Source organism: Theropithecus gelada, chromosome 10, assembly GCF_003255815.1.
Source record: "Theropithecus gelada isolate Dixy chromosome 10, Tgel_1.0, whole genome shotgun sequence".
Classification (NCBI taxonomy): Eukaryota; Metazoa; Chordata; class Mammalia; order Primates; family Cercopithecidae; genus Theropithecus; species Theropithecus gelada.
This window is the reverse complement of record NC_037678.1, coordinates 66,283,347-66,310,673: the sequence shown is the minus strand read 5'-3', so window position 1 is coordinate 66,310,673 and position 27,327 is coordinate 66,283,347. Positions and strand designations below refer to the sequence as shown.

Genomic DNA, 27,327 nt, shown 5'->3' with positions numbered 1-27,327 from the left:
CTGGAAAGGCTCAGAGCCTGGCTCCTCTGCCGCATAGTCCTGGTGGGGAAACTGAGGCCCACAGAGAGGCCTTTGCTGGCGGAGAGGCCCTCTAGTGGGCAGCAGAAATCAAAAGCCAGAACTAGTGTCCAGTACTGGGAGGTAACTTATAGACTGCAGGGTAGCCGGGGAAGGCCTCTCAGCGGACGCGACATTTGTGCTAAGTCCTGAGGCGTGAGAAGGAGCCATGCTAGTAGGAGGTAAGCTGGTGGTGGGAGCAGCAAGGGTATGAGCTTGGAGGTGGGATAGAGGCTGGCATGTTCAGGGAAGAACAAGGAGGGCAGGGCACCTGAGGGGTTGAGTGAGGGGGAGGGGACAGGGAGAGGATGCTAGAGAGGGGCAGGGACTGCTTAGCCCTGAGGGGCCCTCTGGGCCTCAGCCCCAGTTTGGGCCTTTTCTTAAGTGCGCTGGAAAGCCTCTGAAGTGCCGGCAGCTCACCGGCTCACATTTTACAAAGACCCCTCTGGCCTCTGTGAAAGTGAATTGGAGCAGCATGTGGAAGGCAGGGAGTCTGGGGAGACGGCTGCAGACATTGTGGCAACAAACAGCTGTGGCTTGGACCCAGGGTGGCCAAGAAGGACCAAAGCCTGGGAGCTGGAATTTGTCCCTGGGATTCTAGTTGAAGCCACTCATCCCCACTGGGCAGTGACCAATTTAAATGTCTCAAAACTGTGATCCCTTGATGCCACACACCAGGGTCCAGGAACTGTGTTTCACGGAGTCAGTGCCACATCAGACCAACTTTATGACGTGCTCAAGGTCACCCAGCTTGGAAGGAGCAGAGCGGGATGGGAAGCCAGGTTTCTTAGTTCCACCGCTTTTTAATGCCTCATTTGCCCCCATTCCCACCGGAGGTGAAAGCTGCACCTCCTCAAGGAAAAAAAAAATGGATTTTTGAGGCTGCTAGGTCCCTCCCACCCCCCATTGGGTGAATTTGAACTATATCTGTGTCTGCACGCATGCATGCACACACTTCACTCAGCAGGAAATTTGGGACAGGAGCAGCTTGGGTGCATGTCTGGGCTTTTTCCTTGCTGGGAAACCAGGCCAGAGCTGGAGGGGCCCCAATAGCACTGCTCTGGTGCCACCCTGTCCCTGATACTCAGATGCCTGCTGGCAAGGGCACTGGTGGGCCCCGAGTGGCTGCTGGCCCGTGGCTACAGCTGACACACATTGTCTCTGAGCTACTTCATGTCTCTGCCTTTGACAGAGAACCCTCCAGCAGGCAGTGGGATCACTACTGAGGGAGCTGTCTGCCTGCTGTTCCGGCCATGGGGGTGCAGGGGATTCCTGTACACCTTGCCAGGGGAGCCTAGCATGGAGCATCCGGAAAAAGTCTGTGCTGGGAGGTGGAACTGTGGGTTTTCTGGGTGACTCGTGGTAAATCAAGTCCCTCTCTGGTCCTCACTTCCCCCATCTGAACAGTGGGAGTGTGGTGGGATAGATTCAGTGATTTCAAACCTAACCTGGTCTGAATCTCTGCTCCCGACACTTCACTGGCTGTGTGACCTTGGGCAGTTAACTTCACCTCTCCGAGTCTCCGAATATTCATCTGTATTCTTATCCCCATTTTACTACGTACTTTACTGGACTGCTGGGAGTAGAAGCAGGTAAAATTCTTGGAAGACCAGGCACACAGCAGGCACCCAAGCAAAGTCAGCCTCCCGAAATAGTAACAAGTCCACAATATAACAGTGATGGCTGATGCTCACTGGGCCCCTCCATCTACCACATGCCTCATTTGCACTTGGTCTTCACTGCAGACCCTTAAGGTCAGTGCTTATTGTCCCCAATTTACATTTGAGGGAACTGAGGCACAAAAGAGGAGCTGGCCTGAGATCATACTGCTGGGGTGTGTAGAGCCCAGCTGACCATGGCTCCCTACCTGTCCCCAGGTACTAATCTTCCTTTCTGAGTCCCCAACCTCCAGCTGCTCTTAGAAGTGTTTTCCATGGGGAACCTGGTCTCGGGAGCCTGGTTGGGATTTCAGCACCTTGGACAGCTTCCGGTGGGCCTGAGCCTTGGCTCGGGCTAGGGCCCTGGGTGTGAGGTCCTATTCGGTGGGATGAGACCCTCCACCTCATATTGGCCATGTGGAGGCAGCAGGGCTCTGGATGAGCCAGCAAAGCTAAGGGTCCCCCCTCCTTACCTAGGCACATCGAGTCCACTGGACCCAGAGGCCCTTTGGGAGGGGAGGAGCCAGAGCCCTACTTCTATGTCCCAGCACCTCCACACTCCTCCTGGGCCATGCCATCACCATGGAAATGGGTGGAGGGTGCACTCCCAAAGACCCCACTTCAGGAACTTAGCCTTGGGAGGCTCAGGACTAAGTTTGAAGGGACCTAAAGTCACTACTGGCTCTGTTTTCCCTCCAGCCCATTTTACAAGATGGGGAAACTGAGGCCTAGAGAAAGGAAGGCTGGATTCTTGAGGTGTCCCAGCTGGAAGGTTCCCAGGTATCAGCTGGCCCCACTATTCCATTATATAGGTGAGAGAACTGAGGCAAAGGTACCGTCTTCAGAGAGATCTGCAATAGGCCCCCTGCAATTGGCTTCTGGAGGAATCGCTTTTTTTCCTTCCTCACAGGTGCCATAATTTGAAGCATGTATTGTTTTTGTGTTTGGTATCTCTTCTCTTGCTGGTGGACAAACCAAGGCCAGGGCCATTGGTTCGTGGTCACATTCCAGGGTCTGGTACACACTGTGGCAGATAGAGCGTTGGCTCTGGGGCCAACTGGCCTAAGTTCAAATTCCAGCTCTGCCAAGGCTGTGAGACTTTGGGCAGGTCACTTCTCTTCTCTCTCGGGCTCTTCATCTGTGAAACGGAAGAATGATGGCATCTGCGTCACAGGCTTGTTTTGAAGATTGACTCATATGGTATAAGCCTCAAGCCTTGCCTATGGCAAGTGTACAGCCAATGTCAGCTGTTACTATAGTCACCTGTTAGTGAGTGCCCAGGACGTATTTGTTGAATGAATGAGCAGAATCCACCCACCTGCCCCACTGTAAGAGCTTTTCTTCAGGACATTGGGGGCTGCCTCCTCCTGATCCTATTACTTTTTTTTTTTTTTTTTTTGAGACAGGGTATTGCTCTGTCACCCAGGCTGGAGCGCAGTGGCATAACCATGGCTCCCTGCAGCCTTGACCTCCCAGGCTCAAGTGATCCTCCCACCTTAGCCTCCCAAGTAGCTAGGACTACAGGTACTTACCACTACACCAGGCTTGCTTTTTTATTTTTGTGGAGACAGGGTCTCGCTATGTTGCTCTGGCTGTTCTCAAACTCCTGGCCTCAAGCAGTCCTCTTGCCTCGGCCTCCCAAAGTGCTGAAATTACAGGTGTGAGCCACCACACCCAGCCTCACATTTTTTTCATTCCAGCACATTGACCTCTTACCTGCCTTGTCAGAGGGCCTTGAAATTTAGCATAAATTATAATCCCTTGGAGGGACCTGATGCAAATCCCTGGCCTCACCAAGACCACTGGGATCCAGGGCTCTATGGGCAGAGTCCAAGGTCTGATGGCTGTGGGTACCTCATGCTTGTCAGTGGCTCTGGCACTGTTGTGGCTACCTCAGGGGGTTCAGTGAAGAACTGTGGATAGCCATATGCTGACCATGTGGGTGAGATAGCCCTACTCACTGTCAGCAGGAGCTCTGCCCTCTGGGACAGGCACTGGAAGCCTAGGCAAGGTGCTGGGCCCAGAGAGGAACCATCTGGGACGCCCTCCTGGAAGTGGTGGGTTTCAGCCAGACCTGAAAGAGTGGGACGGATGTTGCCCAGCTGAGATTGGCAGATGGCATTGTGGATGGGGGAACAGAGCCCACAAAGTGGTGCAGGCAGGAAAAACAGGTTGTGCCTGGTGTGTGGTGTGGGAGCTGGTGGATGATATATTGGGAGAAGTAGGTGGGATTTATCTGGATTGTCAAAGACTTGGAATGTTACATCTTATACAAGCCCCTTGATTTCCTTTCTCTGTTTTCCTTCTGTCACTTGAGGGTTTTAGGACCCATTTTTTTTTTCATTCTATGACCCCAATTTCTACTCTTCCCCTCCAGCTCCAGTTCTTTCCCATCATCTCTCTCCTCTTAAAACTCAAGCATACCCAGACCTTCCAATCTGTTTCTTATGAAGTGAATCCATGCTGAAGCCACAGTGGCCAAAAATGAGTTGATTGTCGCAGGGTTGGGAAGGGGTTTCTTGTAACAGGGGCCTTCAGTACCTCAGCCCAAGACAGAGACTCTGGCAGTGGAAACTTGGGCAGCATACTGGGGACATTTGAGAGAACATTGACAGGTCTGTCACCCCACAGTATGTGGTGTGGACCTTTCCAGTCTTTCCCTCCTTCCTGAAGCTTTGCCTGTGCCACTCCCGGTGCTGGGCGCCATCCCTGCCCTCAGAGTGCTCTGTGTGGTTGGGGAGATGTGGTAGTGCAGGCCTCCCAGATCTCCTGGGGGCAGAACCTCAAGGAAGGCTGAGGATGGTCCATCATCAGCAACCCCAGTTCCCAGCTGGGGTCTGGGCCAGAGGGTCATTCAGAAGAGTGCTGACCCCCTGTGTCTATGGACTTGACAAGAGTCAGGTAATAGGATCAGATTAGAAGCAAGGTTATTAGGGCTTAGAGGGAGGAGAGATTGATTCTTTAAGGGGCAGTGAGAGAGGAGTCAGGGGGCAGATGGGGCCAGATCATGGGCCACTGAGCACCAGCATCAGCCCAGGCCAAGAGAAGCTTGTTTGTCCATTCATTCAACTAGTATTTGTTGAGCACCTACCACGTGCCAATCCCCGTGCTGGGGTGCTGTGGAAAACGAAATATGCTCACACAGGCTTGATGGTCAGGGCATGAATTTTGGCACTTTCATGGAAAAGCTGTGGGACTCTGGCTACAAGTGACAGGAGACCTCAAAATAGTGTGGCTTACAGGTTGGGCAACATAGCAAGGCCCCGTCTCCACAAAAAATTTAAAAAATTAACCGAATGTGGTGACATGTGCCTGTAGTCCCAACTACTCAGGAGGCTGAGGCAGGAGGATCACTTGGGCCTAAAAGTTTGAGGCTACAGAGAGCTATGATTGTGCCACTGTACCCTAGATGACAGAGCAAGACTCTTAAATAATAATAATAATAATAATAATAATAATAACAGTAGCTTAGATAGGATGAAAATTTATTTATCTCCCAAATATGAGACTGGGTAGGCAGTTCAGGGCCTAATTGGTGTCTCCATGATCATTAAGAACCTAGACTTCTTCAATAAGGAGTTATTACTGTGCCTTCTATAGAATGGAGCTTTACCTCATGATTCCTGATGACTGCGCCAGCTCCAGCCATCTTATCCACATTCTAGCCATATTGCATGTATGACGTCTAAGCTGATTTTCTTAGAAAGTGCACATATGACTTCCATTTATATCCTTCTACCGAAAACATAGTCACATGGCCACACCTGTCTGCACAGGAGGGAGGGAAATGTACACTTTATTCTAGATGGCCAAAGGCCCAGCTAAAATAAAGAGTTCAGTTAATGAAGAAGAAAGGAGGAGATATGGGGGGACAATTAGCAATGCCTGCCATGCTGTTTCTTCACCTGACTGGAGGTCATTACTCTTCATTCATTTATCCAACAAATATTTAGTGAGCTTTACTCTGAGTTATGGCCACCTTTTGAGTGCTGTGCCAGCTGTGAAGAAAAAAGGCAAAGTCCTTGCTCTAGCAGAGTTTACTTACTTTTTTTTTTTTTTTTTTTTTGAGATGGAGTTTCTCTCTTGTCGCCCAGGGTGGAGAGCAGTGGCACAATCTCGGCTCATTGCAACCTCTGCCTCCCATGTTCAAGCAATTCTCCTGCCTCAGCCTCCTCAGTAGCTAGGATTACAGGTGTGTGCCACCACGCCCTGCTAATTTTTGTATTTTTAGTAGAGACGAGGTTTCACCATGTTGGCCAGGCTGGTCTCGAACCCCTGGCCTCGTGATCCGCCCACCTCGACCTCCCAAAATGCTGGGATTACAGGCGTGACCCACGGCACCTGGCTGAGCTTACTTTCTAGAGGGGGAAACGGACACTAAACAAACAAATAACATCAAGCAGTGAAAAGTATTATGATTTTAAAAATCAGGAATAAAGAGTGATATGGAGCTGGGCGTGGTGGCTCACGCCTGTAATCCCAGCATTTTGGGAGGCCGATGCGGGTGGATCACCTGAGGCTGAGAGTTCAAGGAGTTCAAGACCAGCCTGGCCAATACGACGAAGCCCTGTCTCTACTAAAAGTACAAAAAAATTAGCCAGGTGTGATGGCTTGCGCCTGTAATCTCAGCTACTTGGGAGACTGAGGCAGGAGAATCACTTGAACCTGGGACGTGGAGGTTGCAGTGAGCCGAGATGGCGCCACCGCACTCCAGCCTGGGCACAACAGAGCGAGACTCCGTCTCAAAACAAAACAAAACAATATAGTGAGATGGATGTACTATTTTAGGTGAAGGGAATGTAGCCTGAAGAGGGGATATTTGAGCACAGACCTGAATGAAGTAAGGGACAAGCCATTAATGGAAAGGGGGCTCTGAGCAGAGGGAACAGCAAGTGCAAAGGCCATGAGGCAGGGGCGTGCCTGGTTTGGCAGAGGAACAGGAAGGAGGCCAGAGCTGCTGCAGTAACTTCATGGGTCATCGTGAGGATAAAAAAGGGCAATGGATATGACGTGCCCAGCATTCATCCTGGTTGTTCAACAGATAAGGTACCCACATGTCATGATTTGCCCAGGACAGTTCTGGAGTAATTACTAACAGCTTCCTTTCCAAGCTCATAAGTATCCCTGTTGGGATGACAAAGTATGCAGTCATCATATCAATAAATAATAGCTATTTTTTGGGAAACCAAATTCCCCAAGGTGTTTCTGGGAAAGCAGCATCCCCGTATCCCAGGGGATGGGCTGTCTTCCCCCGACTGCCATCTTCCCAAGCCCCGCCCCGCCGTGTTCCCGCCCTGAAGGAGCAGCCCCACCAGGCACAGCTGTGCTGATGCCGGCCCCTCATCCCCATGGGCTCCCAAACTGAGTGCACCAGCATCTCTCAGTTGCCACGTTTTTAGCCTGTGGGTACCAAGCGGCTTCTTTGTGTCCTCAAACGCGAAGGTGCCATGGAGGAGGTGCCATGGGGACAGGATGGGGATCTGCACAGGGAGCCAGGAGGCTGGCGAGTGCCAAGCCTGCATCATTCCCTGAGTTCAGCTTGCCCTTAGGCCCCCCAGCCCTTTGGCATCAGTTTCTCCTTGAGTGCTGGAGACAGTTTCCTTGTGGATATAGCAGATGAGTAGCCCAGTGGCTGTGGGAGGCGGGAGCAAGTGCCTGGGTGAGAGCAGTCCCTCCTGGGTGGGTCAGTGGGGTCCTGTGACCTTATCCATCCACCTGGCCCTGGGGAGACCCCTTCTCCATCCCCAGCACTTGCCTTGTCCTGACCCCGCTGAGACTCAGAATTCAGCTTCCTTCAATATCTTGATTTGCAGGTGCTGAATAAAAACGCATGCCTCGCTTCTCTGGTCTGTGAAATGGGCCTGATAGTGTCCCTCTGTCATTTCCCTGGGTTGAATCAGATGATACAATGGCTGACAAGGGCATGCCCTCTGTACCAGGGCACCAGGTGGGGAAGGGGCAGGTCATGACCTCCGTTGTTCCAAAAAGTATCAGCTCAGGCCTCTGCACACAGTAGGTGATCACGAAGTGCTCACAGCAGATGGCAGAGATGCGATGTGTGCTGAGGACTGCTGACCAGTTTGGCTCAGTCTCCCTTTCGCAGATGCTGGAGGGGAACGTCCCTCACTGCCTGACTCTTTCTGCAGTGGGCTGTGGGCCTCCGCTGCCCCAGAGGCTGCTTGTGATTGGGGGAAGAAAGTCCGTCCCTGCCAGCACCACAAACCCCTCACTCCGGAATCCCAAAGGCCTGAGGAGTCAGATGCCATGCCAGGGCAGCTGGATTGTTGGTTCAGAGGTATCTGTGGGCCCAGGCACATCTAAACTTTAATCTTAACTCCAGCGTGTGCCGCCTGCCCTCTGGCGAGTGACTTCACCTCTCACAACTTCCGGTTCCTCCTCTGTGAAATGGGGATCGTAAGAGAGGCTGCTCCTGGAGAGGTTGGAGCCCCCCTGCCTGGCACAGAGGAGGGAGTGGCACCCACTGCTCCCACTCTGTTGGGATTACTGCCATCTTTGTGCCATCTTTTCTAGGTGGGCAAGACCTGGGGTGTCATCAGTACTTATAAATGGCAGACCCCCTACAAGAGGGGTCCCCAACGCTTGGGCTACGACCAGTGCCGGTCCGTGGCCTGTGAGGAACTGGGCTGCACAGCAGGAGGTGAGTGGCCGGCCTGTTAGATCCACCTCCTGTTAGATCAGCGGCAGCATTAGAGTCTCATAGGAGCCCGAACCCTGTTGTGAACTGCGCATGTGGGGGATCTAGGCTGAGCTCTCCTTATGAGAATCTAATGTCTGATGATCTCTCACTGTCACCCATCACCCCCAGATGGGACCGTCTAGTTGCAGGAAAAGCTCAGGGCTCCCACTGATTCTGCATTATGGTGAGTTGCATAATTGTTTTATTATGTATTACAATGTAATAATAATAGGAATAAAGTTCACAATAAATGTAATGCACTTGAATCATCCCGAAACCATCTCCCCTCATCTGTGGAAAAACTGTCCTCCATGAAACCAGTTCCTGGTGGCGAAAAGGTTGGGGACCACTGCCCCACGAGACAGCAGGGCAGGCGCAAGGTCACAGTCTTTCATTTGTTCGACAGATATTTACTAAGCACTTACTATGCCCCAGACACTGTGGTGGGGGCTGCAGATGTGTTGGTGGGGAAGAGAGACAATGTCTCCCCTCCTGGAACTCGCTTTAGAAATGGGAGCTCCTCCAAACCCACCTGCAGGTGTGATGTGCTGCCAGGTCAGTGGTGTGAGTGCTAAAAAGCAAAACGACCAGGACAAAGTGCTAGAAAGTGTAGGCAGGTGAGACAGGGTGCCTGGTCCGGGTCCAGGAAGTCCTCTCTGAGGAGGTGACAGCTACAGAAGCTCAGGGAAATAAGGGAGGGAGGGAACCCCGGGCGATCCAGGGAAGAGTGGTCCTGGCAGCAGAAACAGCAAGTGCAAAGGGCCTGGGGTGGAGCAGCTGCAACTGAAGAGGAGCTGGGAGGCCAGAGTGGGGGAAGGAGAGTGTGATGGTGAGAGTGGGGAATGGCAGAGACGCACATGGGAGCCAGAACTTATGGGGCCCTGTAAGCCAGGGCGAGGTCTTGGCCTCCACTCAGTGAGATGGGAGCCACTGAGGGCTTTGAGCAGAGCCTGTGTCTCAACAGGACCGCCTGGTTGCGGTGTGGAGATGGGGCTGAAGGGATCATGAGTGGAGGCAGGGAGGCCATGGGGCCTCTCATTTGGGGGAGGGGTGACCGTGGCTGGGACCTGGTGGCAGAAGTGGAAGTGGGGAGGGCTGGCTGGATCCTAGAGATGCTTTAAAGGGAGGGGAAGCAGGATTTCCTGGAGGACTGAGTGTGGGGTGAGAGAGAGGAGTCCAGGAAGACGGGAAAGTTTTTGTCCCGGGAAAAAAAACTGGAGCCACCCCCAGGTGGGATGGGGAAAACTACAGGAGAAGCAGGTTCGGGAGAGGAAGGGAAGGTGGTGAAAATTGTCTGATACCTTGTAGACATCCAGGTGGAGAGGCCCAGCGGGCAGTGCTGCATGGAGACGTCTACAGTTCGGGGGAGGCCAGGCTGGATGTGCCAGTGAGCAGGCTAGGAGGCTGGAAGGGTCACCAGAGAGTGAGTGTTGGGGGAGGGGAGGGGCTGGGGCCCCCATGGTCACTTCAGGCAGGGAGGTGTGGGTGACGGGAAGCATGTCTGGTGAACTGAAAGTCTAGGTGTTAGTCTGAGTTATACAGACAAAGAATGGGACTCTTGCTGTCATAACATCCACAAGAGGGGAGCCACGAAAATGAGTGGCTGCTCAGGGGGCCCAAGTCCTGCGCTACCCCCACCTCCTCCTGCGTCCACTGTGTGGCCTTGCTCATGCATCACCCTCTCTGGGCCTCAATTCCTTGACTCTGGTGAATCGTCCTTTTGGCATCTCCCATGGAGGTGCCGGGGCAGCCTCAGAGACTCCAGGGGGCCTGGAACCATGGAAAATGGGGAGAAGGGGTGACCGGGGTACCCGATGAGCTCAGAGCGGAGGGTGGGGAGAAAACTAGACCTGCAGAGCAGCTTTTCTGGAGGGGTTTTAGACAGGGCAGCCATGGCTCAGAGAGAGAAAGACCCCTCCCACCCACACTGCCCTGTGGCAGGTCCTGCTGGGAAGACTGAGAGGGGGCGGCTCTGGCAGGAGTCACGCAGTGACCTCAGCTGTCCCTGCAAAGTGACTGAGTCAGCATCTGCACTGGGCTGGGCTTCACTGCCCAGGTGCGGCTTCTCCATGGCCAGGCAGGAGAGGGAAGGCCCCTTCTGCTGTTTCCTCAGCCCTGGGGCCTTTTTTCTGCTGCTGATCTTTTTGAGGACTCTTTTGTTTTCACCATAAAGGGCAGAAGCATTTCTTCTAATTGCCTGGTTACAAACTCAGCACATGCAGGCCACAGGGGCCCAGGAACCATACAGCTGGGGAAGCTGAGGCCTGGTGTTGGAGAGAGACTTGCCCTGGTCCCAGGAGCTGGAGCAGAGCTGGGGCTCCAACCTGGGTCCGCCACTTTGCCATTCAGAACTCTGAGGAACTTAGAGGATCAGCAGAGGAAGAGGAGCTGGCAAAGGCAGTGAAAAGTTGCAGCAGCTCTGATGGCTGGCTTGGCCCAAGGGACAGGAGGCCACACCTGCCATGGGCTTCCTATAGATCCAGTTTTGTACAGAATGTCCTGTGTGTTCCTGTCCACAGCTGTGCCATCATCATGTCCGTCTGAGTCAGAGAGGTTGAACGTCTTACTTAAGGTCACACAGCAAATGAGGGGCAGAAGTGGGTTTGCATCCAGGTCAGCTCTCTAGAGTGCCTGCTCTCTTTCCCCCACTGCCTCTTGACAACTGTGGAGAACAAAACGGGAGGCCAGCAGGGGTCGGGTGGGGACGGCCATGGGAAGGACAGAGTTCTGTGCCGGCCAGCCTCCCACCTCAGGCACACTCTCTCTGGGGGATTTGTCAACTCCACCAGTGTCCCTCTGAACACCCACAGTCCCCATAACTGTAGCTCTACCGCTGGCCTTTCCCTGGAGCTCTCCCGGACTGCATTCCCAATGTCCTGATTGAGCCCAGGGGTTCAAAGCTGCAGTGAGCTGTTATCACCCCACTGCACTCCAGCCTGAGTGACAGAGCCAGACCCCGTCTGTAGAAAACAAAACAAAACAGACAAAATCAAACAAACAGCTTTATTTAAGTGCTGCTTACACTCCATAAAATTCACCTATTTTAAGCATTCTCTGTCATGAGTTTTAATAAATTTTTGCAGTGCGCAACCAACACCACAATTCAAAAGTCCCCTCTGTCCATTTGTAGTTGATCAGCACATCTGGACTGACTCCTGCATTTATCCATAGGTCTTCTCCTGCCACTCTGTCCCCTGACTAGTGAGTGGCACTATCTGGAGCTGACCCTCGTGGCTGCACCCAGGTTCCCCTCACTGCATCTCCACCAGCCTTTTTTAAAAAACAGCTGTATTGCTGGGCACAGTGGCTTGTACCTGTAATCCCTACTATTCAGGAGACTGAGGCAGGGGAGTCATTTGAGCCTAAGAGTTTGAGACCAACCTGGACAACATAGTGAGACCCCTCATCTCTTACAAATGAAAAAGAAAAGAAAAAATTGGCCAGGCGTGGTGTGCCTGTAGTCCCAGTTACCCAGGAGGCTGAGGTGAGAGGACTGATTGAACCCAGAAGTTCAGAGCTACAGTGAGCTATGATCACTCCACTACACTCCAGCCTGGGTGACAGAGCGAGACCCTGTCCACAGAAAACAAAACAAAACAGATAAAATCAAACAAGCAGCTTTATCGAAGTGCTGATTACATGCCATAAAATTCAACTATTTTAAGCATTCTCTTTGATGAGTTTTAATAAATGTATACAATGTGCAGCCAACACCACAATTCAAAAGTCCCCTCTGTCCATTTGTAGTTTGTCCCCACTCCCACCCCAGGCCCCAGGCAGCCTCTGATCTGCTTTGTCTCTGTAGTTTTACCTTTTCTAGAAAGGTCATAAGTGGAGACATATAACATGTAGTCTTCACGTCTAGCTTCATTCACTCAGCATAATGATTTTTTTTTCCTGTTCTTTTTTTCTTTTTTCTTTCTTTTTTTTTTTTTTTAAGACACAGGGTCTCGCTCTGTCTCCCAGGCTGGAGTGCAGTGGCACGATCATGGTTTACTGCAGTCTTGACCTCCCAGGCTCAACGATCCTCTCACCTCAGCCTCCTGAGTAACTGGGACTACAGGTGCATGCTACCATGCCCGGCTAATTTTTGTGGGTTTTGCAGAGGCATGGTTTCAGCACTTTGCCCAGGCTGGTCTTAAACTCCTGGGCTCATGCAGTCCTCGTGCCTCAGCCTCCCAAAGTATTGGGATTACAGGCGTGAGCCACTGCGCCCGGGAGCATAATGTTTTTGACGTTCATCTGTGTTGTTGCATGTATCAGTACTTTATTCCTTTTTAGTGCTGAGTAATATTCCATTTTATGGACATTCCACATTTTGCTTATCTGTTTGCTGGTCAATGGGCATTTGAATTATTTCCAGTTTGGGGCTATTATGAATAATGCTGCTATGAACATTCATGTACAAGTCTTCGTGGGGACATATGTTTTCATTTTTCTTGTATAACCTCCCTTTTCCAGCCCACCAGACCTTGATTCCTGTTGAGGAGCTACACAGTTGTAGGGAAACTGACTCCACCCCTCCCACGAGGATAGAGCTCAGGCCCCAGGTTAAGCCAGTCAGGGCATAGAGCTCATGACCCAGGCTAGGTCAATCAGTGTGTTCCATCCTCCAGGCCTGATGATTGGTTCCTGGATGGGCAAGTGAGATAAACCAGTCTAATCAGAGTGACTCTTAGGACTGGGGCTGGAACAGCAGCCCTTTTTCATGCCCCTGATAGTATGTTTGTTATATCTGGAACAGACACCCTGTGTACATTGGCAAAGCCAGCTTTAGGATGTAATTAACACATGGAGGAGGACAGGGCTAAGAAGCTGGAACCCTGATTCAGCTGTGCCTGAAGTACACCACAAATCCAGACAGTTACATGGATCAATCAATTCACTTTATTGTTAAAGCCAGCTTGAGATGGTTTCATTGTTCTTTTTTTTTTGTTGAGATGGAGTCTTGCTCTGTCACTCAGGCTGGAGTGCAATGGTACGATCTTGGCTCACTGCAACCTCTGCCTCCTGGGTTCAAGTGATTCGCCTGCCTCAGCCTCCTGAGTAGCTGGGATTACAGGCGCCTGCCACTATGCCCAGCTAATTATTGTATTTTTAGTAGAGACGAGGTTTCACCTTGTTAGCCAGGCTGGTGTCAAACTCCTGACCTCAGCTGATCCACTGCCTCAGCCTCCCAAAGTGCTGGGATTACAAGGGTGAGCCACCGCGCCTGGCCCATTGTTGTTCTTGTTTGTATCTCAGGGGTCAGCAAACTATGGCCTATGGGCAGCCTGTTTTTGTTAAAAAAAAAAAAAAAAGTTAGAACTTGCCACTTACTAATGTGTTGTTAATGGCTGCTTTGCAGTGCCATATGGCCTGTAAGCCTGAAATATATACCATCAGCCTTTTAAGAAAAAGTTTCAGGCCCCTGTTATAACCAAAACCTTAGTATTCAATATATCCCCCAGTCATCAGGACAGAAATCTGGGAGTCATCCCTGAATCCTCCCTCTGCCTCATTCCCCGTATCAAACCAGCCCCAAATTGGATTGATTTTTCAGTCTGCGTGTCTCCTGAATCTGTCTGCTGTCTTTGGGCCCCAGTGCCCTAGGTGAACCATTGTCAGCTCTCGCCTGGACCTCGCCACCCACCTCTATACTACCCCACAAAGCTGTTGGGTGATCTTTCTCCCACACACATTTGGTGAAGCTCCCATTGCTCCCAGGGTAAAGGCCAGACTCCCTGGACTGGCACTGCAGGACCCTCGTGAGTGAGCCCCTACCTGCATTTCTAGCCCCGTCTCTCCCCTCTCTCCTCTCCTCCTCCTCCAGAGCACACAGACCAGCACCTGACTCGTGCAGAAGTTCCCAAAAATGGCGTGCTCTGTCCCTCTTTCTGCCTTTTGTACCAGCTGTTTCTTCTGCCTCCAATACCCTTCCCACTCTGCCCACCTAGTGGACACCTGTGTATCCTCTAAGGCCCAACCAAAGCCTCGCCTCCTTTTTGCTGTTTCTATAATCACCCCAGCCTGGGTCAGGGCTCCCATCAGCCCTTGGGGCTCAAGAAGTGTTGGTTTGCAATACGGTATTTCTGCCTTTTGCTCCAAAGCCACTGTGAGGAATCCAAAGAAGGTTCGAACAAGGGAGGGAGGAAGAGCATGTGGACTCTCTGAGCTCAGTGTGAACAAGAGGACATGGAAGGACTGGAATTGGTTGAGTTTCCAAGGCCCAAAGACCCCAAGCAGGAGCATCTTTAGGAAGTGCATAGAAATGCTTCCCAAGATGAACGAAATGAACCAACGATGAGATCAGAGAATGGTTCCAAGAAAAGAAAAGTAGGGCAGGCGAGAGTGGGCCACTGTGGCAGGCCCTGAGAGTGTGGAATACGAACAATGGGATTACAGGGAAATGTCATTAAGGTGAAGATTTTCCACAGCCTTTGGAAGTCAGCAAGTGGGATGGGAGGAGGCCAGATGGCCGGTGAGGGAGCCGTGGATCCCGTCAGAGCTGCCGGGAAGTTTACGGATTTACAGGACTTGCCCTTTGGAGGGCTTAGGGAACATCTGATTTCTAGATTCTCAACTGAAAACAAATTTGGACACCAGCTGGCTGGGTCCTGAGTGAACCTTCCCAAGAAGCGACTGGTGGATTCAGGGGAGCACTGGACAGGGAGTCCGAGCCAGCTCTGCTGTCACTGGCTGTATGGTTCTTGGCTGCCATGTCCCAGGGTTTAGGGCTGTGGCCTACACTCACTGCTAATTCTGGAAGTGAATCCAGGGCACAGAAAACCAGAAACCAGTCAAGGCCCAGCCTCCCCCATGGGGCCACAGTGAGGTATGCATGAGACAGTGAATATGAAAATGCAAACTGCAGTGCGGTGGCCCCACGTCACTGTCCCTCCTCTCCTCTCACTCCTCCAGCTGAGCCCGTCCCCGTCCTCGTGGCTTCCCAGCTGTTGCATGAACCTCACTCTTACACTGCTCTGTTGTGGAACCTAATGTATGGCACGTCTCTCCTGCCAGACCCTGAGTACCTGAGGACAGGGACAAGCATGTCGGGCTCCTGTCCCCCGTATGTGTTGCAGTGCCTGGCCCAGAGCAGGAGTTCGGCAACTATTTCTTGAAGGACTTGGAATTGTAAAGAAACAGTGAACTTGAGGGTGCTGGTCAGCTTCAGTTTATAAAAGCGGGGACCAGGTAGATCACGGTAGAAATCTTTCTGACAAATTGACAGAATGTTTTGTGAGTTTGTAAAAAATATGAGCATCCCAGAAATGCTCAAGAAGAAATAGAACTCAAGCAGTTCCAGTCCTTCCAGTCTGGGATTGAGAATGCTAAAAGCTACCTGGCCCTGAGCTGTCCGGTAGGGTAACCACGAGCCACATGTGGCTATTGAACTTCAAATTAAATTTAAAAATCAGTTTTGTATTTTTTTAATTATTATTATTATTTTTTGAGACAGAGTCTCTGTCACCCAGGCTGGAGTGCAGTGGCTCAATCTCAGCTCACTGTAACCTCCATCTCCCAGATTCAAGCAATTCTCATGCCTCAGCCTCCCAAGTAGCTGGAATTTCAGGCACATGCCACCACCATGCCTGGCTAATTTTTGTATAAAAATCAGTCTTTTAATTATGCACTAGTCACATTTCCAGTGTGCAGTAGCCACACGTGGCTCATGGCCACCCTATGGGACAGCACAGTTTAGAGCATTTCCGTCATGGCACAAATTCTATTGGACAGCATTCTTCCATGCCTTGAAAATCCATGCCCATGTGTTATTTTAAGCCCCGATCCTTCTGCAGGGGCTTCTGAGACTTAGGGGAGAGAGCTGGGGCTCTGGAGTCCGACCCAGAATTCGAACCCCTGCTCAGCCATTTACTTGCTGTGTAGACTGAGGCAAAGAAATCTTCCTTCTCCTCTCTGAGGCTCAGTGTCCTCATCTGTGGCCTACACAGAGCGGTGGGTTCTAGGAAAAAGCTAGGTAAAGGGCTTCCCAGTTGGTATTGCATGCAAGGACCTGCTGTGAGGCACATAGCAGTGTTCCTAGAGCTGTGAGAGACTGCATGGGCTGTTCCTATCAGAACATTCTGGAGGGGACACCTCCCAGGCCCTTGCAGCTTGGAGCCACTGCCCAAGCTTCTCAAAATGAAGGCAAGGCATGCTGGGAGTTCATCGAGCGCTGGGGGCTGATCTGGAGCAGTGGCCAGTGGGTGTGGCTGGCTTGAGGCAGTTGGTAGGTGAGGGCAAGGCTAGAACTGGTGAGGCTGGGAGGAAGGGCCAGCCCACTGAATCCTGGGCAGGGGCATGTGCCCTCTCTGCATAAAACTCCATTATCTACTAGCTGATTAGGGGATCGTAATACGAATACCAGGAGCCATAGCAGCTTTGTACTCCTTGAGCATTTCCTGTCTACCAGACACTGTGCTAAGAGATATACTACGTGTATGCATTAGCTCTGCCCTCACAGCAGCCCTTTGTAATAGGTATGTTATTATTCCCATTTTGCAGACAGGAAACACTGAGGCCATTCGTCCAAGGTCACACAGCTACGAGGCTGTAGAGCTGGGATCTGACCCCAGGCTGTTTAGGTCCACGGAGTCAATGCTGGGATGAAGTCCAGCTCCTGACCTGGTCCTCCAGGCCCTGCAGAGCCTGCCTCAGTTGCCCTTTCCACCTTCATCTCTGTCACTCCCCACCTTCTTCTGGTCAAGTTCCTCAGACATCCCAGGTGTCTCCCTCCAATGTCTGTGCCCTTGTTTACACTCCTGGTCCCCTCCAGCCTCTGCAGACTCCTATTCACCTGCTACTACTCCATTCTGGTGTGTGAGCATCTCGAGGCTGGGAATGGATCTAAGTCGTTTTCATGTCATAAAGTCCTGCAGATGGCTTGGGGAATCGGGGCCATGGCTAATTGTGGGTGGCGGTTTGGTGAGTGGGTGATGAGTTTCTGGAAGGGTTGGGGGAGTGGATGAAGGGTGAACCAAGGGGCGGGTGGACAAACTGGTGGAGGAGTGGGTGGGTGGCATGTGCTGCAGTGCCCTCAGCGGGACGGGGCCTGAGCAGAGCATGGGGGGCTGGGCATGGGGAGGGATGGGGGCAGGGAGGGGTCTAGGGTGATGCCAGTTTTCTAGCTTGGGGACTTGAGTGGATCATGGTGTCATCAGGGTGGGATGGGTTTAGGGGAGAAGGGGATGAGGTCCATTTTGGACATGGGGGTGTGATGGGCCAAGGGTTTAGGAGGCCGCTGGGGAGATGAGCCTCAGGTTCAGAGGCGACGTCGGGCTGCACAGAGAGACTCAGGAGGTCAGTATGGGTGGTGATTCGAGTCGTGGGGGCCAATGGCGTCACCACCTGGGGGCCGGGCATGGGGTGAGAAGGACTCAGGACAGCGGAACAGCCACATCTCAGAGCCAGCAGGGGAGGGGGAAGAATTATAGTCCCCCAGATAGAAAAGCCAGGAGCGTCAGATCAACAGAAGAGGCTTGCGGAGAGGAGAAACAAGGCGTTGGGGGTGTAAGAAGCCCCTGGGGCACGAGGGAACTCCGTCAGTGCTATTTTTAAAAAATTATTTTTCCATTTCAGTTTAACTTTACAAATATTTATTGAGCTAAAAGGTTCTGTGTAAATCCATTTTGTAAATTAAATTTTTGTACAATAAATACCATTTTAACTGGGCCTGGGGTGGCAAGGTTTGGGAGACCATTCATTATTTGAGGAGCCCTGAGTCGAATTCTTTTGAAAAGCTTTGTTTTTTTTGTTTTTTGAGTCAGCAAGGATTTTGGCTTTTCAGGCTTGCAGAGTGAGGCGTTCATTTGTTCCACATGCATTTTGAAAAGATCCTTCTTGCTGCTGCAGAGAAGACGGGCCAGGGAGGCAGCCGGGCACCCAGGGAGGAAGCTCTTGCAGTGTCCGAACGAGAGATGGTACTGGTCTGGATGGGGGCGACTGTGGGGGATCAAAGGGAGGGGATTTGAGGGATGTGTAGGAGGTTTTTTAAAAAGATAGGACATGGCCTGGCATGGTGGCTCATGCCTGTAATGCCAACACTTTGGGAGGCTGAGGCAGGTGGAGCACTTGAGGTCAGGAGTTTGAGACCAGCCTGGACAACATGATGAAACCCCGTCTCTACCAAAAACACAAAAAAATGATTAGTGGGGCATGGTGGTGCATGTCTGTAGTCCCAGCTACTCGGGAGGCTAAGACAGGAGAAATGCTTGAACCCAGGAGGCAGAAGTTGCAGTGAGCCAAGATCGCGCCACTGCACTCTAGCCTAGATGACGCAGCGAGACTCTGTCTCAAAAAAAAAAAAAAAAAAAAAAAAAAGATAGGACATTTCCAGCCATGGTGGCTCATACCTGTAATTCCAGCACTTTGGGAGGCTAAGGGGGGCAGATCACTTGAGGTCAGGAGTTCAAGACCAGCCTGGCCAACATGATGAAACCCCATCTCTACAAAAAATACAGAAATTAGCTACTTGGGAGCCTGAGGCACAATAATTGCTTGAACCCGGGGGGTAGAGGTTGCAGTGAGCCGAGATTGCACCCCTGCACTCCAGCCTGGGCGACAGAGTGAGACTCTGTCTCAAAAAAAGGAAAAAGAAAAAAAGATAGGACATAGTCTTGGGCTTTACTTCTGGGTGTGTGAAAGAGGAGGAGGAAGAGGGATAGAAGCTTCCTGGCTTCTTGGTCACCTGAGGGTGACCAGGTTAGATGATACTGGGATGAGGGCATGGTCTCCAGCGAAGGTCACAGACTGGGCCCTGGACACATTGAGTACACAGTGTCTGTCCACAAGATGGCTAGCAGAGCTGCTGTAGGAATTTGGAGCTCAGAGGTGTGAGCTGGCCTGGAGAGAGAAATGTCACATCTGCGACGGAGAAGGAGGGAAAACCCAGAGTTCATGACAATTGGTCAAGAAATATCTCCAGTATTGAAAATATCTGTTGAATGAAGTATTCACGGAGCACCTCCACGTGCCGGGTACAGCGTGTGGCAATGAAGCGGACAGAACTCTCTACCCTTCGGGGCTGACAACTGTAGTGAGAGGAGCAGGCAATGATCAGGATAAATTACGCAATTACATGGCCTGTTGTATAATGATATGGGCTGAGAAAAACAGGAAAGCAGGCAGGGACAGGCCCAGGGAATGTGCTGTGGAGGGCTGGGGAGTGTAGCAGACACACAGGTTACACTCGCTGAATTCATTTGAGCCCTACAACCACCATATAAAGAAGGGGCTATAACTACCCCCACATTAGAGATGAGCAGCTGAGTTGCAGAGAAGATATTTGCCCAAGGTCATGCAGCCACGTAACTGGCAGGGCCTGGATTTTTACCTGGAGTTCATACTTTTGAGTCCTCCTGCTGGGCTCAAACCCCCTCTCATTGGCAAGGTCAGGTCTCAATAAAGATTCTGAAGGAAGGGAGGGGGTAAGGTTCACAGACATCTGAACACAATCAATCAACATTGCAGGCAGAGCAAGAGCATGTGCAAAGGCCCTGAGTTAGGCACGTGCCTGGTATATTTGAGGACCAGCATAGCTAGGGCAAAGGGAGCAGGTGGAGGAGGGAATCACAGGTGGCACAGGGCTGCCTGTGGTGTCTGCAGGGCTGTTAGCTTTTTTTTTTTTTTTTTGAGACGGAGTCTCGCTCTGTCGCCCAGGCTGGAGTGCAGTGGCTGGATCTTAGCTCACTGCAAGCTCCGCCTCCCGGGTTCACGCCATTCTCCGGCCTCAGCCTCCCGAGTAGCTGGGACTACAGGCGCCCGCCACCTCGCCCGGCTAGTTTTTTGTATTTCTTAATAGAGACGGGGTTTCACCGTGTTAGCCAGGATGGTCTCGATCTCCTGACCTCATGATCCGCCCGCCTCGGCCTCCCAAAGTGCTGGGATTACAGGCTTGAGCCACCGCGCCCGGCCGGCTGTTAGCTTTTTACTCAAGGTGCAGTGAGGCCATGGGGAGTGTGGAGCTGAGGAGGGGCAAGTTCTGACTTAAGGCCTAACCCATTTCCTCTGGCTTCTGTGCTGGGGGCAAGGTCAGAAGCAGGACAACAGAGAGGGCATGAATAATCCAGGCACGAGGTGACGGTGGCCCAGTCCACAGCGGTGGCAGCAGGGTGGGTCAAGGGGGACCGGTGGCATTGCTGAACGCTTGCGTGTGAGGGGCGAGGGTGGGAGAGGCCTCATGTTTGGCTTGGGCCTGAGTGGCTGGAAGGACAGGATTCCATTGACTGAGATGGGAGCAGCTGTGGAAGGAGCCACTTCAAAAAGAACTTTCCATGTCCATTTCCTTCTGAATCCCTGGCTACCCGGAAGTAGGGATTAAGACTTGAGCAGTTCATGATTTGCCTGGGTTTCTCGGCTGGAAGGTAATAGAGCCAGGGCCAGAAGCCATATGTGCATCCTAGGGTTTGGAATTTTATCTCATTTATTCAATCAACAAACATTTCTGGAGCACCTCCTGTGTGCCAGGCTGATGGAGGAGGCCGTGTCAGCCAATGATCATGGCAATGGTTACCTTACATCGGCACGAGCAGTGGTGAGGAGAAGGCAAGGGAGCTCTAGGAGCCAGTAACAGGCAGGAGGGAAGGGTGCTGCGGGGCCAGAGAGGGCTTCCTGGAGGAGGAGAACATGACATGCAAGGACCACAAGGGACCACAGGTTCCCAGAGGATGACTACCTGTTGGGAAGTTGCAGAATCTTTTGTTTTGTTTTGTTTAAGTGTTAATAATTGAGATATAGAAGCTGAGCGTGGTGGTACATGCCTGTAGTCCCAGCTATTCAGAAGGCCAAAGTGAGAGGATCCTTTGAGGCCAGGAGTTCAAGAGCAGCCTGGGCAACATAATGAGACCCCCATCTCTACAACAGTTAAAAAACTGGCCGGGCGCGGTGGCTCACACCTGTAATCCCAGTACTTTGGGAGGCTGAAGTGGGCGGATCATGAGGTCAGGAGATCAAGACCATCCTGGGGAACACAGTGAAACCCCATCTCTACTAAAAAATATAAAAAATTAGCCGGGCGTGGTGGCAGGCGCCTGTAGTCCCAGCTACTTGGGAGGCTGAGGCAGGAAAGTGGCATGAACCCAGGAGGTGGAGCTTGCAGTGAGCCAAGATCGCGCCGCTGCACTCCAGCCTGGGGGACAGAGCGAGACTCCGTCTCAAAAAAAAAAAAAAAAAAAACTAACTTGATGTAGTGGCTCATGCCTGTAGTCCCAACTACTTTTGAGGCTGAGGCAGGAGGATCCCTTGAACCCAAGAATTTGAGGCCAGGCCTGGGCAACATAGCAAGACTCCATCTCTAAAGAAAAAAAAAGAATTGAGATATAATTCATGTACCATACAACTCACCCATTATATAGTTAATGGCTTTTAGTATATTTACAGGGTTGTGTATCTGTTACCACAATCCGGTTTTGAGCATTTTCGTTACCTCCAAAAAGAAACCCCACACTCCTTAGCTGTCACCTCCTCTCAGTCCCTGTCCCCACACCAGGAAGCCTGAGGCAGCCCAGATCTACTTTCCATCTGTGCAGTGGCACCTGTTCTGGATATTTCACTGAAATGGAATAATGCCATGTGCTGTGTTCTGTGTCTGGCCTCTTCTACTTAGCATCACGTTTCAAAGTTCATCCACATTGGAAGTTGCAGAATCTTTAACAGCATCACAGACGGCCTGGACCCAAAAGACTGTATAATGGTGCTTCCCGACCATTATAAAGAAGCGGGGCCAAGCGCAGTGGCTCATGCCTGTAATCCCAGAACTTTGAAAGGCTGAGGCGGACGGATCACTTGAGGCCAGGAGTTTGAGACCAGCTTGGGCAATATAGCGACATTTCATCTCTGCAAAAAATACAAAAATTAGACAGGTGTGGTGGTGCATGCCTGTAGTCCCAGCTACTCAGGAGGCTGAGGCAGGAGGGTCGCTTGAGCCCAGAAGGTCAAGGCTACAGTGAACTATGATTGCACCACTGCACTCTAGTCTGGGCAACAGAGTAACACTCTGTCTCAAAAAATAAAAAAGAAGAAGTGGGGATCAAGGAGACTTGCTGTTCTGTCAGCAAGGAAGAGGTGGGGAATTTGAGGAGGCCTCAGGCTCTTAGGCCAGGGCCTTGGCACACCCTACTGTGCTGTGCACAGGCCGCCCCCCTTGGTTGCCACCTCTTTTCCTTCAGCTTTGGGCTCTGGTTGAATTTGGCTAAAAGTGACAACTCGGTCAGGAACGCATCTTCTCAAACACCGGTCTTTCCCGCCCTGGAAATTTTCACACCTTATGGTGAATCTTGAAATATTTTATGCATCTTCGAGAATTTGTGTCTACTGACTCAGAATGTAGTGGAGTTTGTATTTTCTTTTCCTGCTCCTTAACACTTTTATTCAGGTGACTATGCCTGTTTTTCTTGGTTTGGTGACGTTCTCCCTGGGGGAGGCTGCATCGTCCTGGAGTCAGGTGCCTGGGTTGGAGGCCCTGCCCTGCCTCGTCCTGGGTGTGGGGTTGTTGAAGCTCTCTGTGCCTTGGATGCTTCCTTTGGAAAATAGAGATGACATTGTAGGGCTGTGGCAGAAAGGAAATGAGGTAAAGCCTGTTACAGGTTTGGCACTGAGTAGATGCTGGAGGTTTGGTTCTTGATCAGATGCTCAGGAGAGATGGCGAGGCCTTTCAGGCCCCTGAGATAGCGAGGGGAGAAAGGTGAGCCTCCCCCACCAGCGACTTCCCCTTTCTCCTCATTCCTCCTATCCCAGGGCCCCCTAGACCTGGACCTCTCCTCCCAGGGCTCAGATGTGGAAAGCCTGAGTTCAAATCCCAACCTACCACTCGGATTCTGTGTCCCCACGCCAGCTCGGCTTCCTCTGTGTCTCAGTTTCTTGACCTGTAAAATGGGAGGGGAGAGGGTGGAGGGTGGGCGGAGGGTGTTCCACTGAGGCCTCCAGGGCAGCCAAAAGGCTTCTGGGAGAGGGTGTGGAATAGAGGGGCCTTTTTCCTCTGCCTGGAGGACTGGTTCCTGCTGATTCGTGGGTTGTTTTTGGTTTTGGTTTTTTTGAGATGGAGTCTTACTCTGTCACCCAGGCTGGAGTGCAGTGACACCATCTCGGCTCACTGCAACCTCTGCCTCCCAGGTTCAAGTGATTCTCCTGCCTCAGCCTCCTGAGTAGGTGGGATTACAGGCATGTGCCACCACACCCGGCTAATTTTTGTATTTTTAGTAGAGATGGGGTTTTACCATGTTGGCCAGACTGGTCTCAAACTCCTGACCTCAAGTGATCCACCCACCTCCGCCTTCCAAAGTGCTGGGATTACAGGCGTGAGCCACTGCGCCCGGCCTGGTTCCTGCTGATTTACAGATCCAGGCAGGAGCAGTGACACCTGTTCAGGGGAAGTGGGTGGAGAGGGACACCTGGCTTCCCTGTGCTCTCACACGAGATGCGCCACATGGAGATGGTGATGCGATGCAGTGAAGGGCCTCTTAGAAGTACCTTTGTTGGGCCGGGTGCGGTGGCTCAAGCCTGTAATCCCAGCACTTTGGGAGGCCGAGGCGGGTGGATCACGAGGTCAGGAGATCGAGACCATCCTGGCTAACATGGTGAAACCCCGTCTCTACTAAAAATACAAAAAAAAAACTAGCCGGGCGTGGTGGCGGGCGCCTGTAGTCCCAGCTACTCGGAGGCTGAGGCAGGAGAGTGGCGTGAACCTGGGAGGTAGAGCTTGCAGTGAGCCGAGATCGCGCCACTGCACTCCAGCCTGGGCGACAGAGCGAGACTCCGTCTCAAAAAAAAAAAAAAAAGTACCTTTGTTGGGCTTATTGGGCACATATTATGCACCAAATATTTCACCTGCACTGTCTTCTCAGTCTTCACAGTAGCCTTCAGAGGTGGCGCTCTTGTTCCCATTTGGCTGGTGGGGAAACTAAGGCTCAGAAAGGGGAAGCTGCCTCCCTGGTGTCACCCCACATGTGAGAGGCTGAGCTGGGATTTGAACTCAGGACCGCATGACTCCTGCCCCTTTCCCGACTTCCCCCATCCGGGGAAAAGGAGGAAGAAGCAAGACAGGGAAGGATTTGAGCCTTTGGAACCCAGCTTCCTGGCTGCTGTGGGGATTCTGTGGGTGGTGGGAAAGGCATTGTAAATATGCATGACATGCAGATTTGCCTCTAAAAAAACAATGTGGGTGCGCACATGAGCTGGGATGCCAGGGTGCTTTGGAAAATGTAGTGTTGTGCAAACACTTGGGTTTCTATGACCACTGTTCCATGTTGTCTCCTTCCCTCGTGTCCCCAGGGCCAGTCCAAGGGTCTCAGGTGGAGGGCTTACCTCCAGCACCTCCTAATCACCATTATTCCCCATTCCTGCAGGCACCCGTGCCTCCCCTCTGCCAGGAACCTTGGGGCCCTGTGTGTGACCTGGATGTGGTGACCCCCGGGCGGTGGCAGAGCCCCTGTCCCGAGCTGCTTCCTGCCGGCACCTCTGATCGAGTGCCTAGAGGGATGTGTGTGCCAGCCCTCGGTCCAGTGCCCGCGCCTGAGCTGATGCCTGCTGGGCCCCGACAGCTTGCCGTGTTTCCTGTGCTCATAGCTCCCTGGTTGGTAAGTAACTGCGTCCGCAGGCCTGGTCTCCTCACCAGCCCCCCATGCTTGGCACAGTTGGGAAATGCCCAGCCTCACTTCCACTGGCACCCACACGCTGGCAGAGGGACCTCAGTGAGAGTTTGTATATGTCTGGGCACCATTTATAGTTCAACTGGCCTGTCTTAGCCAGTCCTCCCGACAACCAGGAGGTGGGTGTGGTGATCACTCCCATTTTCCAGAGGAATCAGCCTCAGAGAGGGGAAGCCACCTGCCTGGGATGCACAGCAAGCCCAGCTCTGTCCACCTCAAAGGCCAGCTCTTGCCACACCCAAGCAGGTGGGAGCAGGTGGTGCACATAGGCTCAGGACAGGAAGGGAGTCGTGAGCTGTGCTGAAGGCCATGGAACCTCTGGGGCCCTCAGGGTGGTTTGAGGGGAGGCCATCAGAATTCTTGAATCTTGGGGGGCCCTGCATTCTTGCCCCTCTGGCCTGTTCTCCCCATGCTCCTCCAGCTCCCACCTTGCCATCGGGATGAGGTGCTGGGCCTGTGCTGGGCCTGCCCTGTCTCTGACCATCTGTTTGGGGGTGCAACCACAGTGCCACCGCTTCACCATGCTGCTTGCATCTTTTCTTCACCTTCCACTTCCCAAGGCGCTGCTGGCATAACAGTCTAGTTCACAGATGTAGAAACAGAGGCTCAACCAGGTCAAGGGGCTTACGCGCAGGCTCGCCCAGCCACCACGAAGCACTACATGGGGCCACTGGGGTAAAAATCTGCCTCTTTCTCTGGCCTTAGCTCTGCAAGGACAAAGAACAACCACTTCATTCCCCTGCTGGCCCCATGCCAGGCATACAGTGGGTACCCAGTAAATAGCTGTGGAAGGAAGGAAAGAGGGAGAGAAGGAGGGAAGCCTCTCTCACCTCCCTCCACCCGGACACCAGCAGGGCCCGAGAGCCTCCTGCCTTTTGGCCAGTGCCGGTCCCTGCTGCCCCAGATGACTTGCAGTGAACCCATGCCTTCAGCAGGGTGGCCAGCTCCTCTGGTCCCGATTCTCTCATCTGCTAGAGCCTGCCCAACTTCCCTGATGGAATGGTTATGAGAAGGGAAAAGATTCGTAAATATGTATAATATGCAAATATAATGGGATCTTTTTGTTTTATTTTTGTTAACCCATGAAGTTCACTGTAGATAATGTATGTAGAAGTGCTTCTATGAGAAGAAGGAGCTGCCCACTGGGGTGGTGCCAGCCTTATTATGACTAACCATGAAAAGGGCCCCATTAATTAGCCGCCCCCCCCAACCCGTCTCCCCCGACCCAGCTGCATCTGTTGTTGCAGCTACAAATAGCCATTGCTTTTGGCTGAGAAGCTGGTGCAGGAAAGGTGATAAGGACAGCTTGGTCTGAGAGCTGTGTCTGTAGGATTTAATCATTTGCAAACACTCCTTATTGTGCTCAAGGAATGCAAGGCCTCTCCAGGGACTAAATGTGTAATGAGGGCCGGCTGAAGAACAGCAAGCATTTCTTGAGCAATTACTATGTGTTTGGCATTGCACTAAATGCTTTGCGTTTTTCATTATTTCAGTTGAACTCCCCCCTAACCCTGTGGATGGGGAGACTGAGGCAGGGACTTGGGGGTGAGGGCTCATCTGTTATCAGCCCAGTATTTCCTGAAAATTACTGCCATCCAGTGCCCACCTCCACCCCCCGGGCCAGGCTCTGAGAACGCAGCTGAGCAGACAGCCCCTGGCGTGTGTGGCCCAGTGACGGAAAACGGGATTCCTTGGCACGAGCTGGGTGAGCAGCCGTCAGCATCGTGTGGAAAGATGGAGGCCCGGGCGGCAGCGAGGGAGGTGTTACTGCTGCTATTTTGCTAACAAGCTGGTTATTTAAAGAACAGCTGAAGCCGGAGCTGGAAAATGGGATGAGGTGTCTCCAGGGCAGAGGCAGCCAGGAGTGCTGGGTCCTGAGACCGAGGGACCTGGTTGGATCACAGCAGAATGGCCACACAGTCATTTTTTTTTTTCATCCACTTATTAATACAGCAATGGCTGCTGGGCACGGTGGCTCAGGCCTGTAATCCCAGCACTTTGGGAGGCCGAGGTGGGTGGATTACCTGAGGTCAGGAATTCGAGACCACCCTGGCCAACATGGTGAAACCCCATCTCCACTAAAAATTCAAAAAGTAGCCAGGCGTGGTGGCAGGCTCCTGTAATCCCAGCTACTTGGGAGGCTGAGGCAGGAGAATTGCTTGAGCCCAGGAGACGGAGACGGAGGTTGCAATAGCCGAGATCGTGCCACTGCACTCCAGCCTGGCCAACAGAGCCAGACTCTCTCTCAAATAATAATAATAATAATAATAATAATAATAATAATAATAAT

General features: G+C 52.1%; 1 protein-coding gene across 1 annotated transcript in view; it reads left to right on the top strand.

The window, feature by feature from the left end:
• Positions 1 to 27,327, top strand: part of DLGAP4 (DLG associated protein 4) — a 232,043-nt gene that overhangs the window by 38,064 nt on the left and 166,652 nt on the right. Inside the window, exon 2 of the mRNA XM_025398734.1 lies at positions 24,735 to 24,965. The gene's annotated coding sequence lies outside the window, so the exon portion shown is untranslated. The remainder of the gene's footprint in view (positions 1 to 24,734; positions 24,966 to 27,327) is intronic.